Genomic DNA, 18,219 nt, shown 5'->3' on the forward strand with positions numbered 1-18,219 from the left:
GTCTCTCAAAATCTCACTTACAGATCACACATTAACCCCCCTTCTAATGTAGATGTCTCCTCTTTATAGAGGAGACATCTATTACAATAGATTATTACAGTTCATTCAGTTAACCCATTCTATCAAAAGTAAGAATTACAGAACACTGTTACAACAATATAATAATATATTCTTTCTTAGGTTCTGGCTGTTACAGAGCTGATAACCGACTTCGACCGTCTTCTTGGGATCCTTGCATTCCTTTATCGTTTCCCCATGCTGTTCCTGATTTAGGCAATGGTAACTGTGTTCTACCCGCTTTAGACAGCTGCGTGATCATGCCGCGTCAGCGTTCTTCAGATAGTTGCCGTTTGTTATTCCCAACTGTTGCAAAATAGCCTGCTTTAGATGGTTGTTGTTGCTAACTGTAGCAACTGCGTAGTTGCTGCTTCTGGTGTTGCAGCAACTGCGTAGTTGCTGTTTCTGGTGTTGCGGCAACTGCGTAGTTGTTGTTTCTGGTGTTACAGCAACTATAAATTATAATTCCTACAGGCTTAAGACAATTACTTGGCAACTTAGTCAGCTTTTCAAAGATAAATATAAAGATACTCACGAATATGCAATGAACAATTAAACATATAGATATGCGGAAAGTTACTTCGTACCTTGGGGTGATTAAGTCATTATGTAATCAAAGCTTACAACTTATGACTGAAAAGGATAATATTATGGCAAAAATATAAGGTCAAAATAGGTCAATTCTGAGTCCTAACATCCCCCCCAACTGAAGAGATTGCATGTCCCTATGCAATGCCTACTCTGAGTCTGAGTCGGAGTACTGGGATGAACAATGTAAATTACTGAGACAATAGTTATAGGAAGTGGCATCAAACTTCTTCCTAAATCCACAGACAGTCTGTATTTGCCTCCATGCTGCTGCTTCTTCCCTGTTGGATAATCCAAACTGTCCTTTGTATTGTTCACTAGATAGCCATAAAATTGGAAATCTAAATCTGTAACCCATCCAATTTTCAGCACAGTGTTGCATGCAATTAACATAATGAGGTACCCTTGAGAGTGCTACCTGCAAATTAGTTGGATTATAAGGATGATATTCCTGCCTCTCCTTGGGGCAGTTTTCCAAAAACAATTTATTTGCCTTGACAGCCAAGGATGCCTTAGTCTTTACATAATGCTGACAGTCTTTCAGGACCATTTCTTGCAGTTGCTTAACATGGTCCTACATTTCAGGATCACTTACCATTCTCAGGTGTTGTGCAATGAAGGTGGCTGCGTTCTGCGGTTCAACTCTAATCCACAGAAGACAATTCGGTTCATTATGTTGAGTTGAAGCAAAGGCGTTCTGCCATGTAAGTTGATTAGCTAAAAAGGAGATAAAGGCTCTCAGCTGTATGTCGCCAACTACAGGTATCATATTCATATTTCTTTCTTCGGACATGGCTTCATTATGGAGATAGAGCTCGCATAACAAATTTTGATCATTTTTAGGTGCCTCTGCAAAGGTTTGCATAAACTGCTCTGATGTAACTACCTGATGAGGTCTACCTTCTTTGACAGCCTTTATCTGCAAAAATGTGAGTCTTTCCCTCAAAAATGTTGCATAATTAAAAGAGGGTTTCCTTGTAGCAAGTATTCTTTGGAACAACTCAAACATCTGGGTCAATCTGGCTTTTAGTTCCTTGATTTCTTTGTACTGGGCTCTGCACTGCTCAAGTGCTTCCCAGTTCTTGTATGCATGACTAAACCAGATCCCTTTTTGCTGTTGGAATGCCTTGCCTTGTGACTGCTCATATTCTCTCCACCACTCTCCCTTTAATGCTTGAAAACTATCTGTTTCTGTGCATACATCACTAACAGAGGGAAGCTCTGTTTGTGTAAAGGCATCCACAAGGATAATCTGCTCTGTAGGAGTAGGCTGGGATGATCCAACATCTTTTTCTTCATTTCTGGCTAGTGTCTCTTGTTCCTGTTGTACTGATTCATTTTGTTCCATGGTGATTTGGGTGGGCTGGGGTGAGTCTGTGCCTTTTTCCTCATTTCCTTCTTCTTCTTCTCGTTCCTTGGCAATTTGAATAGGGCTGGGTGAGTCCAATTTTTCTTCATTTCCTCCTGAAACTATTTCTTCTTCCTCCATAACAGTTTGGGTAGGCCGGGGTGAGTCTATACCTTTTTCCTTATTTTCTTCTATTTCTTCCTCTCGTTCCATGACACTTTGAGTGGGCCGAGATGAGTCTGTGTTTTCTTCTTCATTTCCTGATTCTTGTGTAACTACTTCTTCCATAGCAATTTGGGTAGGCCGGGGTGAATCTGTATTCTCCTCTTTCTCATTCCTTGTTTCTTCCTGCATAGTTTCTGGGGAACTTGCTGGTTCTTGTGTGTCAGCAAGCTCTTCTGTTTGTTCTTGCGCAATCTCTGGAGAACTTACTGGTTCTTGTGTGTCAGTAAGCTCTTATGTTCGGACCTGTGCAGTTTCTGGGGAACTTACTGGTTCTTGTGTGTCAGCAAGCTCTTCAGTTTGGTCTTGTGCAGTTTCTGGGGAACTTACTGGTTCTTGTGTGTCAGTAAGTTCTTCAGTTTGGTCCTGCATCTTCTCTGGAGAGCCTGTTGGTTCTTGTGTGACAACAGGTTCTTCTGTCTGCACTTTTTCTGGAGAGCCTGTTGCTTCTTGTGTGACAACAGGTTTTTTTATTTCAGCAGAGGATTGTGGCATTTCTGTCTGTGTAACAGCAGGCTCTTTTGTTTCATCTACAACATCGGAGGCTTCCTTCATTGGTTCTGCCACTACCTTATATCCTGCCTGAGTATATATTTCACCACAATTAGTACACACATATCATTATCCTTACTTTTCTCTGCTACAGACGCTACTCGTGCTAAAACATGCAGGCTGAATTCATTCTGATATGCTTCCTTAACCCTTATTATTTCCTCCTGATAGTCCTGAATCTGAGATTTCAGAAATTCAATATCTTCCTGCAGGGCGGGTACAGTAGGCTGGTCTTGAGGAGCAGTAGATTCCAGTGGAGGCAGAGGTTGTGTTTCATCATTTTGATCAGTATTCCCCACAGGTGGTTCTTGTGTGTCACCTGGGGTAGTGGCTGTTTCTTGTGTTGCAGCCACTTGGTCACTATTACCTTGGGTGTCGGCAGCGGGTTCTTGTGTGTCAGCTGTCTTAAAATATGATGTCACGAAGCTATGAACACCCTGCATCTCAGCTTCCGAGGGTGAGGGAGAGGAGTTTTGAGGACTGGTGGGAGTGTGGATCCTTATAGTGATGGGCGGTGAACTGGGGGAATTAGGAGATTCAGCTGCTACCAATGACCGAGTTCTTCGCTTTGGTAGAGAAGCAAGGAATTCAGGCATTTTTCTCTTCAGGCTATCTTTCTTTAGGATGGGGACAGTAGCCAGAGTAGCAGGTGCCTTAGCTGAAACCCTATTTCTTCTTCTTTTGGATGGGGTTTTCTTTTCCTGCTGCCTTTTTCATTTAAGCAGGGCAATAGGGATGTTTTCATCGGAGTCATCAGTAGAAATACCAAGTATGGGAATGGAAGGATTGGTTCTTTTGGGAGATGGTGTTGTTCTCGTGGTTATTTCTACTGCTGCTTGTTCATTCTCAGCAACTTACGGGGGTGTTTGCTGGAGTTGTTCACGAATGTGCTCTACTTGCTGAGGGTTTTCTAGAGGGATTTGTTCAGGCATGTCCTCCGTTTGCTGAGGAAGTTCTTCATCCTGCTGAGGTGTGTCCTCAGCTTGGTGAATAATTTCCTCTTCTTGATGAAGAATTTCATGTTCCGGCTGTGGAATTTTTGCCTCCTGATGGGGATTAATGGGGGGTGGAGGGTTATTTAGAGCGAGGGCTCTATTAATCAGCAATTGGGCTAAGTGGTGGTGTTTTAAGGAAAGAAGTGGACGCTTCGCGTTAACAGCATATCATGACATGTTTTTGAGACAACCCAATAGATAATATGGCATGTTTATTAACTGACCATTTCTCAAATGATTTAACAGGATGAAGTCGTGCTGGTAAATTACCTGGTAGCGGCCTTCGCACATCAGATATTGCTTGACAAATTCAACGACTTTCGACCACGGTTGAGGTAACGAACGAAGTGCTACGCCTCTGCCTTTGGGCTCTACCTGCTCGCCTAGTCGGAGAAAATCCTGCTGCACATTAAGAATCAGGTGCTTTCTGCTGAACCACCGTGTGCCATTAGCTGGTAGCTCGGTAACTTGGGCTATAATTTCCTCCGTGACTGGGACTTGAACTCCCTGGACGACAGAGAATCGTTCTGTTAAATTGCATGCAAATTCAAGGACTTGTTGCTCGTCAAAGTCCGGAAGTCTCCTGAAGTACTCTATCCATCCCCTTGCAAGAAAATTTGATAAATCTCTAGATAGAGTTCAAGGACTGCTTTCGTGCCAGGCTCATGTGTAATGAGGGTTCCTCCCATAGCTGTTGTTTCAGTAAATTTCAGGGTTCAGAGCCGAGCTTCCAATTTCAGTTCAGAGTAAAACGTCGCAAATGGTAACATGCCGTGATAGGGTGGCTTTTACATATTACCGGGAGAGTTAAGGGTGGCGGTAGTTGGCATAGTATGTCATTATGAGAGTTGCTTTGGTAATCCCCCCCTCCTACGTGTAAATGATATGATTGGAAGTACAATTATTTGATAGTCCTATCAACTTCTCCGCATTATCTATTATTTAATGTCCATACATAATCATGCGTACCTTCGTATTTTACCTTTTTGATTGCTGCGTCAAAAGTCTTGTCTTGTCTTCTGCTAGACCATAATGATTATTGCGGATCTAAAAGCATTGGAATACCGGTGATTTGTAATGATAATGACAGGAAGTGATAGTAGGGTGCTGTAATCATCACAAGAAGTGGTATATTTTATCAAAATTTGTTCCTTGGGGCTGAAGTGGTAAGACTGGTGTTTTCGTACATGAGGGAATTTGCTGGGAAGGGTATTCCATGATCGAGAAGCGATGTTGTAGCACCGGGATTGGTGTTGCAGCAACGGAAAATTGCTGTTGTGGCAAAAGGGAATGATGTTAGACGTTTGTAAAAACAGGAAATGTGCTAGAGCAATAGGAATGGTGTTACAGCAACAGAGAATGGTGTTGCAGCAATGGGAGTGGTGTTGCAGCAACGGGGAATGGTGTTGCAGCAACAGGAAATGGTGTTGCAGCAACAGGGAAATGGTGTTGCAGCAATAGGGAAATGGTGTTGCAGCAACAGGAGTTCCGAGTCCGCAAAGTAATTCCTTTGAAACTTTTGTTCTCAGCTACTTCCAAAGCTAAAATCTGCAAAATACTGAAATGTAATATCGCAATCCTTGGAAGGATTTATTAGTTTCTTAAAAAAAAAGAATATCTACCCTAAAAATTTACATAAATAATAGAAACTCAAGTGCTTTGAGGGACAGCAAGTTCCCCTGGAAAAGAATACTGTTTTATTGCCATGCAAGTGGCTTTAAAATCTTCTTTGGAAACCAGCCACTGATATAACCAAAGTCGGTAGCCATTCACTAACAGTGGTGTTCTGCTTCCATCAATTGTTAACAATCTAACTGTTCCATTTGGAAAAACAGCATCCACTTCATACGGCCCTAACCACCTTCTTCTTAGCTTCCCTTGGAAATTCTCGAAACGGGAATCATAAAGTAGAGCCCAGTTACCTTTCTGGAACTGCTTTTGCTTGATGGTTCTGTCATGCCATCTGCTTCTTTGTTGCTGTATCATAGTTGTTTGATGGACGGCATCCAGTCTTTTCTCATCCAATTCCTGAAGTTGCTGCAACCTGGCTGTCTGTGCATCAGTTAAATCAAGGTTAACAGCTAAGGCAGTTCTTAAGGTTTTAATCTCAAACTCTACAGGGAAAATAACATTCTTTCCAAAAACTAATTCATAGGGTGAAAAGCCTGTTGTATTCCTCCAAGTGGTTCTATAGGCCCATAGAGCCTCGGGCAACCTCTGAAACCAGTCCCTTCTATTCTCCTTTATCGTTTTTGTTAAGATGGCTTCTATGACCTTGTTGGTACTTTCCACCTGCCCATTTTCTTGGGGGTGGTATGGTGTAGTCATTTTGTGCTTGTATGATATTTTTGAAGCGAATTTTTGAAGCCATGAGAATTAAAAGGAGGTCCTCCATCAGTGACTAGTTCTCTGGGTAGTCTAAATCTAACAAAGATTTCTTCAAATAAGAATGTTAGTACTGCTTCTTCATTAGCTTTAATGAGTGCTTTGGCCTCTACCCATTTAGTGATATAATCTGTGGATACTAGTATGTACACTCTTTGATTAGATGGAGGATTAATGGGACCTATAAAATCTAATGCCCATTTATCAAAAGGCTCAAGAGTTACCTAGGGATTAAGTGGCATTTCATCCCTATGGTTAGGCTGACCCATTCTTTGACAGCTGTCATAAGCCTTCACATATTTTCTAGCATCTTTAAAAAGTGATGGCCAATAATAACCCATTCTAAGTACCTCGTGTGATGTTCTTTTGTCTGCAAAATGTCCTCCACAAGGGCCATCGTGACAAGCTTTTAGTATATCATAAATCTCGTCTTCCCCAATGCATCTCCGGATTTCTTGATCTATTCCTGTGCGGAACAGACACCCGCTTATCCAGTTGTACCTAGCACTTTGCTGGATGATCTTTCTTCTTTCCCTGTGTGATAGGTGTGATGGTAATTTTCCTGCAACTAGATAATTGGCAATGTCTGCATACCAAGGTGAGTGAGCAGATACTGCAAATAAATACTCATCAAGAAAAGAATCATCTACTGGAGCATTTTCATCAGTTTTTAAACGAGAAAGGAAATCAGCAACTACATTTTCTTTTCCTGGCCTATCTACAATTGTGATATCAAATTCTTGTAATAGTAATAACCATCTGGTGACTCGGGCATTTGTAACTGATTTATTTATTAAATACTTAATAGTCGAGTGATCAGTATGCACAAAAGTAGTGTAGCCAGTAATATAATGTCGAAATTTATTAATATCATAAATAACTGCTAGAAATTCCTTCTCAGTAACTGTGTAATTTAGCTCAGCTGGTGTCATGTTTTTGCTAATAAAATAGATGGCATAGGGGAGACTGTTTTCTTCCTGACCCAGGACAGCTCCAATTGCCGTGTCTGAGGCATCAGAGGAGATATGAAAGGGTAATGCCCAATCAGGTCCTCTCAAAATGGGGGCTGCGGACAACTGATGTTTAAGTTTATTGAATGCATTTTCACAATCATCAGTCCACTTAAATTCAGCATTTTTCATTAACAACACAAATAGAGGAGAAGCTATTTTGGAAAAATCCTTAATGAATCTTCTATAGTATCCGGCATGTCCTAAAAAGCTTCTTACATCAGTTTGTGTTTTGGGGATAGGAAGGTTCTGAATTACCTGTATTTTAGCTGGATCGACTTGAATTCCTAAAAATGAAACAAAGTGACCCAATACAATACCTTGATTCATCATCATATGGCACTTTTCAGTGCTTAAAGCAAGGTGTGCTCCTATACACCGCTTAAGTACTTTTTCAAGATTCTGCAGTGCATCCTCAAAAGTCACTCCATAAGGGGTGAAGTCATCCATAAATATTTCTAATGAATCATTTAACATATCAGAAAAGATCCCTATCACCGCTCTTTGGAATGTTGCTGGAGCGTTACATAGCCCAAATGGAAGTACCCTGTAAGCAAAGGTTCCCCATGGGCTAGTAAATATGGTCTTGTCCTAGTCCTGGGGTGCAATCTTAATCTGATTATATCCACTAAACCCATCCAAGAATGAAAATAATTTCTTACCTGCTAAATTATCCAATACCTGATCAATATATGGTAAAGGGAAATGGTCTTTTTATGTGGCTTTATTCAATGCTCTGTAATCCACACATACTCTCCATTTCCCATTTTTCTTGGGTACAATTACAAGTGGGGAAACCCACTCACTATCAGATATAGGGTATATAAATCCTGCATTCAAGAGTTTTTGAAGTTCCTCCTTCACAATTTCTCTAAGGTTGGGGTTCATTCTTCGCTGGGGTTGGCAGACTGGCCGGGATCCCTCCTTAATATAAATACAGTGAGTACATAGTTCAGGGGAGATCCCTTTCATGTCTGTGTAGTCCCATGAAAATACCTCTTTATTTTCTTGGAGTAACTTTATTAATTTCTGTTTTTCATTATCAGTCAAGTCAGGATTTATATTTAATGTTTTGCCAGGCTCAATTTCAATTGTTGTACTTTTGGAAGGGCTGCCTACTGCTGTCTGAAATAAGTTTTCATCTTTCATGTTCTACTGGGATTCAGATTCTAAGATTGTAGTGAAGTGATTATATGTTTCAGGGCTGACCGAAGAGGGTTCAGAAATAAAGCTGCTGATTAATTCATCTTCGGTGGAGTCCTTAAAAGTCAAGGCTTGTCCAATAGTCAATATAGGTTGGGTTTCTTCATCCTCATAGTCTACCCATACAGAATTGTCATTATTAATCATGGGTGTAGCATGAGGATAGAGGGTAAGCTGTTTAGTTTCCTGCCCATTAGAGATGGTCATTGATCCTGATCTACAGCTGATGAACGCATCCGCTGTAGCCAGCCAAGGTCTCCCTAGAATCAACGGATGACCCCCCAACTTTGTTTTAGTTTGTAACACCACAAAGTCAGCCGGGTAATTCTAGGATTCTACAAAAATTATAAGATCTTCAATGACCCCTTCGGGTTTAATTGTAGAGCGATCAACCAACTCTAAGATAGTTGGAGTTTACCTAATAAAGTTTTTTAACTGAAGCAATTGTGTTGTTTCGAGTGTCATAATATTTATTGTAGCTCCTAAATCTACTAGAACTTTAGAGATAAAGGTTTTTCCAACCTAGACTGTTATTGTAGGGTGACCAGGGTCACCATACTTGACAGGATAATCTTTTTCAGTCATTAAAGCAGTTAATTCTCCCATCACATGAACTATGAGGGGATCCTTAGCCTTTCTTCCCAGTTTTTTTATACAAATGTCTCTAATAGTTCTAGCATAAATAGGAACATCCCTTAATGCTTGCAATAATGGGATTTTGACATACAAATTCTGTAGCTCTCCTAAAAGGTTAAAGGTAGGTTGCTCAAGTGTTTTAGTGAGAGCCAGCCGTTCAGGGAATGGCGGATCTATTGTTTGATCATTATTATTAGGTGCTGATTCTGCTGTTTCAGCATTATTGTTAGCTGGTTTTTCTTTTCTAACTTCTTCTTTGTCAGAGTCAGAGATATCATCTATAATGGGTTCAACAATTCTCCCTGAGTGAAGATGAATACCGTTACATTGTAGGGGAGAAACCGGCTGATTTTGAATGTCAATTACTTGCAGGGCTTTATTGTTATTTGGATTGGGGTTAGGTTGTACAGGCAGCTGTGTTCTCATTGCCTGGTTATTTGGAGGAGTATCAGATGGTAAGGAAAGAGACTGTTGTTGTTGAGGAAATGGTATCCGTTGGGCTGCCCAGTTTGGATTCCATTGATTAAAATACGGTTGTTGGGGAGCCCAAGGATTCCAAACAGTAGGATCAGGAAAAGGAAGATTTGGTTGCTGCATAAGTGGAAAATTAATTGTATTAAAGGGTGGGTACTGCATTTGGTTCATGGGTGGGTAGTTTGTTTGAAAAGGTGAGTTATTATTCCAACGACTGAATGCTGTGTTAGAGTTCATACCTTGTCTTTGTGGCCATTGCCTCCTCTGTGTCATCAGGTACACTACTTCAACCTCTTCTTCAGTTGACTGCAATGCTGCTTTGATTCTAGGCAGAGAGGGGCGTTGCTGGGTTTCATGGTCCTTCTCGCAGATTGTGCAGATAGGTATCTTATCTAGTGGGCATTCCCTGAGTGGGTGTTTTTCTCTGCATTTGGAACAGAAAATAGCTAGAGCAGCTTCTGCTTCCGCTTGTTTCTTCTTAACCTGCAGAGCATCAATTTGTGAAGCAAAAGATCTTAACATCTCAGTTTTAAATTCTTCTAATAAATTACCTATTTCAGCCCTCGTTGCTCCTCCACTTGCTGACTTCTGAACTCTTAAATATACATTATCTCTGCTTTTTGATCTGCCTACTGCTCCCCTTGAACATCTTATGCAGAGATTGATAATTTCATCAAAGGGTTCTTTGGAAATTTCCCCTTTTCCTAGCATGTTTAACATGTCCAGACAATCATCTCGTACTCCTTTCAGCAATATAGTCTTCAGAATATCTTTACTCATATTAGGATGATCAGACCGCTGCAGATTATACTGTAGTCTTTCCACAAAATCCTCCAAATTCCCGTCCTCTTTTTGAACCATTTTAAACAATTATTCCTTCCTTTCTCTTATCCGGCAGTAGTCTTGATACTTAGCCAGAAAGCTCTCTTTCATCTGATCCCAGGTAGTGATTGCCTGAGCTCCTAGGCTCATAAACCATCTTAACGCATTCCCTTTCAGTGTTGCTGGAAATAGTTTTAGTTTCTAATTCGCGCTCACATAATCATAACTCCTACATAGTATGTCGAATTCGATGAGGAATTCATCCGGGTCTTCAGAGGATAACCCATGAAAGTTGGGTAATGCTAAGAGTGGAATGTTTTTCATGGGGGTTGTTCCTCTCGGGGGCTCTCCAATAGGGAATTCCAGGGTAGAGAGCGAGTTTTCCCCTCTTCCTTCTGTTCTGTTATCCTCCATTGGTCTTTTTCCTGAATCACTTGCTTTTAATCTTCTATGTCTTCTGTTTCTTCGGGTTCTTCTACCGGTTCCTCGGTGTATTCTGGTACTTCCAGCTTCCTTTCAGGTCCTATTACTTCCTCCGTCTGTCGGTCTATTTGTGAGGAATACTGGATCTAAGGTCTCCGAGAACTTGTCCTCTGTGATGTTTCAGCCTTTGAGATGATTTCTTCAATATAAGTTTTTCTTCCTCCTTTGCCGCCTGTGAAATTAGGTTTCTTGCGTCCTCTCATGCATATGTTATTCTCAAAAATAAATCATTAATGCCTTTAGAAATCTCTAGTTGCCTTCCCCGGCAACGACGCCAAAATGTTGGCTAGTTGAATTGTTTATTGTTTAAACAATCAAGTACCACATTAATTGTCAACCTGGGAAAGTACTTTTATTCCAAAGGCTACCGCGTACTGTATGTACTTAATTCTAAAAGCATTAAAAAGTTGTAGTATACGTGATTCTTACGCTAAGTTATCACAGTACAAATAATTAATTAAAATTACAAATCTGAAAAGCAAAGTGATGGATGCTCTGTTGGCAGAGGATCAGGACCCTATCCTCCAGGTGAGGAAGTTCAGCACCTGCCCCTGTAACCAGATTGCTAACACACACTGCACTCTAATTCACCGGTGAAATATTCTTTCACAACTTCAAGCAATTAATGAAACAGAGTACTAGCAAAACAGAAATACTAGAGGTAATGCTACAGAATCCAAACAGAGTACCAATGGAAAGAATCTATCACACACTTACACACTTTGACAGAAAAGTAAATGGGTGAATCTTGTGAGGAAGGTGGGCCCAGTCCCTCTCACAAGATTCCCTATAACACAAAGGCTAGATTAAGTGCTCAGAACAATCTTCTATTCATCTGCCAAAAGATTCAAGTACAATAAAGTTCAGACTTGCTGATGTCTCTCAAAATCTCACTTACAGATCACACATTAACCCCCCTTCTAATGTAGATGTCTCCTCTTTATAGAGGAGACATCTATTACAATATATTATTACAGTTCATTCAGTTAACCCATTCTATCAAAAATAAGAATTACAGAACACTGTTACAACAATATAATAATATATTTTTTCTTAGGTTCTGGCTGTTACACAGCTGATAACCGACTTCAACCGTCTTCTTGGGATCCTCGCATTCCTTTATCGTTTCCCCATGCTGTTCCTGATTTAGGCAATGGTAACTGTGTTCTACCCGCTTTAGACAGCTGCGTGATCATGCCACGTCAGTGTTCTTCAGATAGTTGCCGTTTGTTATTCCCAGCTGTTGCAAAATAGCCTGCTTTAGATGGTTGCTGTTGATGACTGTAGCAACTGTGTAGTTGCTGCTTCTGGTGTTGCAGCAACTGCGTAGTTGCTATTTCTGGTGTTGCGGCAACTGCGTAGTTGCTGTTTCTGGTGTTACAGCAACTATAAATTATAATTCATGTAGGCTTAAGACAATTACTTGGCAACTTAGTTAGCTTTTCAAAGATAAATATAAAGATACTCACGAATATGCAATGAAAAATTAAACATATAGATATGCGGAAAGTTACTTCGTACCTTGGGGTGATTAAGTCATTATGTAATCAAAGCTTACAACTTATGACTGAAAAGGAATGGCAAAAATATAAGGTCAAAATAGGTCAATTCTGAGTCCTAACATAGACCATGAGAATTGGATACCTAGAGGTCATAGTAAATATGAAAATATCCTCTTCCAAGGCATTCGAGAAAAATTGGATAATATACCCAAGTAGGGAGGGCATCGCCTTACAATGACGATGTTCATTGGCACCTAGGACATTCCTTATTGAATGCAAGTTGTGTGCAAGTTTTAGGGCTGGTAGATATTCCCTTCGACTTTACCATATGGAAGCTACATAGGTAGGACCATGCATATATATATATATATATATATATCATAGTAAATAGGAAAATATCCTCATCCAAGGCATACAAGCATAATTGGATAATATACCTAAGTAGGGAGGGCATCCCCTTATAATGACGATGGGCATTGGCACCTATGGCATTCCTTATTGAATGCAAGTTGTGTGCATGTTTGAGGGCTGGTAGATATTCCCTTTGACTTTACCATAGGGAAGTTGCATAGGTACAACCATGTCTCTCTCTCTCTCTCTCTCTCTCTATGTATATATATATATATATAATATATATATATATATATATATATATATATATATACATAGAGAGAGAAAGAGAGAGAGAGAGAGAGAGAGAGATGGTTGTATAGGTACAACCATCTCTCTCTCTCTCCCTCTCTCTCTCTCTCTATGTATATATATATATATATATATATATATATATATATATATATATATATATATATATAAATAGAGAGAGAGAGAGAGAGAGAGATGGTTGTACCTATGCAACTTCCCTATGGTAAAGTCAAAGGGATTATCTACCAGCCCTCAAACATGCACACAACTTGCATTCAATAAGGAATGCCATAGGTGCCAATGCCCATCGTCATTATAAGGGGATGCCCTCCCTACTTAGGTATATTATCCAATTATGCTTGTATGCCTTGGATGAGGATATTTTCCTATTTACTATGATATATATATATATATATATATATATATATATATATATATACTATCTTTCTTTCCCGCATCGGGGAAGGAGCATAGGCCAATCGATGTTGAGGAGCGGAGAGGCCCGGTAGGGTGAGGGAGAGGTACGAAGTAAGGTAAGAATGACCAACGGGAAAGGAAGGCATGGCTCAGCTTGGCAGGTGAGATTGCTTGGCAGGTGAGAGGGCTTGTAGGTAGGAGCGTAATGACATATATAATGAATGAACCGATCACATAATGACATATATAATCTATCTCATTCATGACTCGATATTTGTCATTATGCCTTAGCAGATCATGCTGCTATGGGCATATGTCATTATGCATGTCATTATGTCATTATGGGCATATGTCATTATGATATATATATATATATATATATATACTATCTTTCTTTCCCGCATCGGGGAAGGAGCATAGGCCAATCGATGTTGAGGAGCGAAGAGGCCTAGTAGGGTGAGGGAGAGGTACGAATTAAGGTAAGAATGACCAACGGGAAAGGAAGGCATGGCTCAGGTTGGCAGGTGAGAGGGCTTGTAGGTAGGAGCGTAATGACATATATAATCTATCTCATTCATGACTCGATATTTGTCATTATGCCTTAGCAGATCATGCTGCTATGGGCATATGTCATTATGCATGAATGAATTACATATATAATCTATCTCATTCATGACTGGAATCGCTGGAATCACTGGTCGAAATGAACTCCTAAAAGGTGGCGTTGCTAGTCCATTAGTAGCAGAGACAGAGTCAGCAGAGCCAGCACTAGCAGCAGTAGATTAAGAACCTGCCTGAGAGAGGGGAGAACCACCTGACTGGATAGAGAATAGTGCCCGAGTGTAAATGGTAGGATAGGGTAGGGTAGGGTAGAGTAGGCGTGGAGAGCTTTGAGCGTTAGGCTCGAATCATCGATCGTACCATAATATTGTATAATATCGTATACAAAGAGATATCTCATTATATATGTAATTACGCCAAACATGGTGAACTTATTCAACATTATCCTTCCAAGGTTCTTTCTAGAAAGCCATATCTTGAAAAGTGAAAGCTATTATTGCCCAATACTGACAAGGAAAGATAGCTGGTAATAACCCTCAATAAAACCCCACCTCCTCCACTCCCTGATGTAAACCCTTGGTTGGAAAATAGGTATCAGGTGGAAACAAAGCAGCTGGAGACAACACAAAGATAGGTTCATCGCGATAGCCTCAGTATTTAGTATTTGCATAGATGCAAAGATTAGTTGTGAAAGATTGATTGGGAATTACTGTGGATAGAACGCGGATTAGTTATATATTGATTACGCGATGGATGAGATTCATTACCTTCTATATCTATCTCTGCTGATGAAGACCGCCTATCGAATAGTCTCCTCGCTACCGCTTGGTCTCTTGTACGGAGAATATACAAATATGATAAGAATGAACAGATCGAAGTGAATGGGCAATGTTCTTTCTGTATCCCAATCAATCTGTATCCTTTCCTTATCGAGGATAAATGGATCATTATATATATATATATATATATATATATGTATATATATATATATATATATGTATATATATATATATGTATATATATATATATGTATATATATATATATATATGTATATATATATATATATATATGTATATATATATATATATATATATATATATATATATATCATAGTAAATAGGAAAATATCCTCATCCAAGGCATACAAGCATAATTGGATAATATACCTAAGTAGGGAGGGCATCCCCTTATAATGACGATGGGCATTGGCACCTATGGCATTCCTTATTGAATGCAAGTTGTGTGCATGTTTGAGGGCTGGTAGATATTCCCTTTGACTTTACCATAGGGAAGTTGCATAGGTACAACCATCTCTCTCTCTCTATGTATATATATAATGAAACCTACCACCGATCCATCTAACTAAATTACAAGAGTTAGTATTCTTTGATGATAACAAGTTAAAAATAAATAAATAAATAACCCCAATTTTCTAACTGCAAAGTAACCACCCTATGGTTATCGGTGAGGATAGGGGAAGGGTGCGTTACTGAATTAAAGTCATGATTTGATTTTGAACTTGATGAGATCAAATAATATTAGCATGACCAAATATCTTTTGTAAATTTTCCCAAGCTTCATCTCGAGCATCAATTCCTTGAATATGAAATTACAAATCAGGATAAACATACATTCTGATTAATCCATGGGGTTCGTCATTTCTATTATCCCATTTAGGTTTCTTATCAGGATTAGTGGGGGAATTTCCTTGTCCCAAGTTAATTCAGTACAATCCTTTACTTCTCAGTACATCCTCTACATGGGATTTCCATGAGAAGTAGTTAGTATTGGTAAGAAAAAGTTCACTTGGAGTTGCCATATTACAATATGAAGATAATGTGGTTTCAAAAGCTAAAATTTATTTTTTGGATAGAAATCTCATGAAAAAACTAGGTCGTTTAAAAAAACGTCATTGAAAACAGACCTTGAATGTGAAAGTTATGTCCTTTTTAAATAAAGGCATTAACAATAGCAAAGAACCACACATCAAGTATAAATTGGTCCATGTGTTGATGGATGATGACATTTTTTTTTGTTTCCTTTCACTAACTTTGCCTATAAGCTCGCTTTTACAAATAAATTACTTTATGAAGTGACCCACTTTTATAAAACAAGTGAGAATCACTTTTACAATGAAGTTATTTTATAAATGAAAGTTGCATGCAAACTTTAAAAATATTAAAGATTGAAGTTATTTTATAGTGATTCACTTTTATAAGACAAGTGAAATACACTTTAAAATAAAGTTATGAAATAACTTAAGTTTGCACAATTTTTTTCAAAAAATAACTTAAAAGGATATTTGAACTCAAAACCTCTTACTAAGTAAAGTAATTTTTAACAAAGTGAGCTAGTGCAAAAGATATAACAATAGCAGTGAAGGAGGGTGGGGCATTAGTGTTGTTGTTGAGGGTGAGGGTGTTTTTGTTGGAGCTTTGCCTTGAACTATGTGCTTATTGAAAAAGATGTGCTCATTCAAAAGTAAATAACAGTTCGATTTTTTTTTCCAAATTTTATCAATAAAGAGGTTAGATCTTGGTTAGCTTACCCAAAAAATGTGATTTTTCTCATTGTTTATGATTTGCCAAGATCGCACAAAGCACACAACAAAGAGCACATGCAGTCAAGAAAACACTTTCCACTCTATTTCTTATTTTTCAATATCACACATAATGCAGGGAATAGAGCATGCATAGACCATAAAGAATATCAAACTTGGAAAAAAAAAAAAAAAAAAGGATGTATTTGGAGTTTATACCTTCAGGTCTGATGAAAAAAATGATTTTTTAGCTAAAAACAATGTTTCAGACACTGGAATAATGTATTTAGGCCAAAATAATATATAAATAGAAGATCTAAAAAATGCAACAACACAAGTTTTAAGATCTTGATCACCAACAAGAGTAATTATTCAAATGGGTTCTGATACCATGTTCGAGTAAATACGGTATTCCATACATGACGAACACCTTCAATAACCACTCACATAACTAGATCAAAGATCACAATGCCAATATTTTTATGTGGTTAAAACCCTCTGAGAGGGAAACGACCCACGACCCCAACCAACCTGACCACTTGAGGCAATTTTATTAATGCAAAAGAAAATATTTTACATAAGAAATTTCTCGCAATTAATCATCAACCATGAATCTCCATACCATTTAAATAGATACCATGGACCAGTGGAGTGTTAAGACACATATCAATAGCCATTAATATCAATGAGAATATGTTCCCTTAGATCACTCTATATCTAGAACATATGATGATCATAAGATTACAATGAAACTAATTCATACTAAATAAACACACTAAGAAACAAAATTTTACCTAATAGACACATTAGGCTGAGTTAAAATTAACTCCTAAGCATCTAAATATCCTAGCATAATGGATTTTATTGAACACCTAATTTGGAGTATGTATTCATTAGTTGTAAATTTGGCAGTACCGATTTGACTCTTAAAGTTTGGTTTTTAACGAACACCTGTGTTTCCACAAGAGCATAAATTTTAGATGCATCTTGGTTGAGATATAGTTCAATTTTATTTTTGACACCAGTGAAGACATGTTATAAAGTCTTATGGGATTTAAATAATTTTGATGTCCTTTCTAACAAGTCTTTTAATAATTATTTTTTGAAACACCTTGAATGTAGGCCATGAAGGCATTAACTTGGGAATTATCGCATTAAGACATTTTTTTGAATTATTTATAATGGCTGGATTTTATATGATGGTTGAATTTGAGAAAAGCTATATTTATCTAGAGTTAGAGTAGCCATTATTCCAAAAGGTTCCCTAAGGTGAGATTTTATTTTATTTTATTTTTAATAAGTGGTTTATATTAGAATTATGAATAACTCTATTGAAAATGGCATTAACATTGACTTTATGTGCATGACAATGATGAGACTGAGCATGAAGATAATTAGTCATATGGGTTTTCTTCCTATAGACTGTGAAAAATTCTAACACGAAATTCTACTGTAGTAATTGATTTATTTCACCTACTTATCTTTCACAATAAGTTATTTACGAAACTCTTCAGTAAACATTAAAATCAATTCTACCACAGTTATCACATAATTACATAGAGAAAATAACAATGATATACAAGCAGAAGAATCAATCACATCAACACAGTTGTTTTTGGACAATTGTCCCAGGAAAAACCCAATGTGGGAAAACCGGTGCAGCAGATGAGAGTTTTATTAATCTTCAACAACAATCGCTTTACAAGGAATGATTCCATAGAAAAACTGAGACACTTCTGAGAGAAAACACCTGAGACAAAGTTTCTCTTCCTCCTGGAGGAG

Source organism: Pinus tabuliformis, chromosome 7 (assembly GCF_031772625.1).
Source record: "Pinus tabuliformis cultivar Carrire ecotype Pingquan chromosome 7, CPIR1, whole genome shotgun sequence".
Classification (NCBI taxonomy): domain Eukaryota; kingdom Viridiplantae; phylum Streptophyta; class Pinopsida; order Pinales; family Pinaceae; genus Pinus; species Pinus tabuliformis.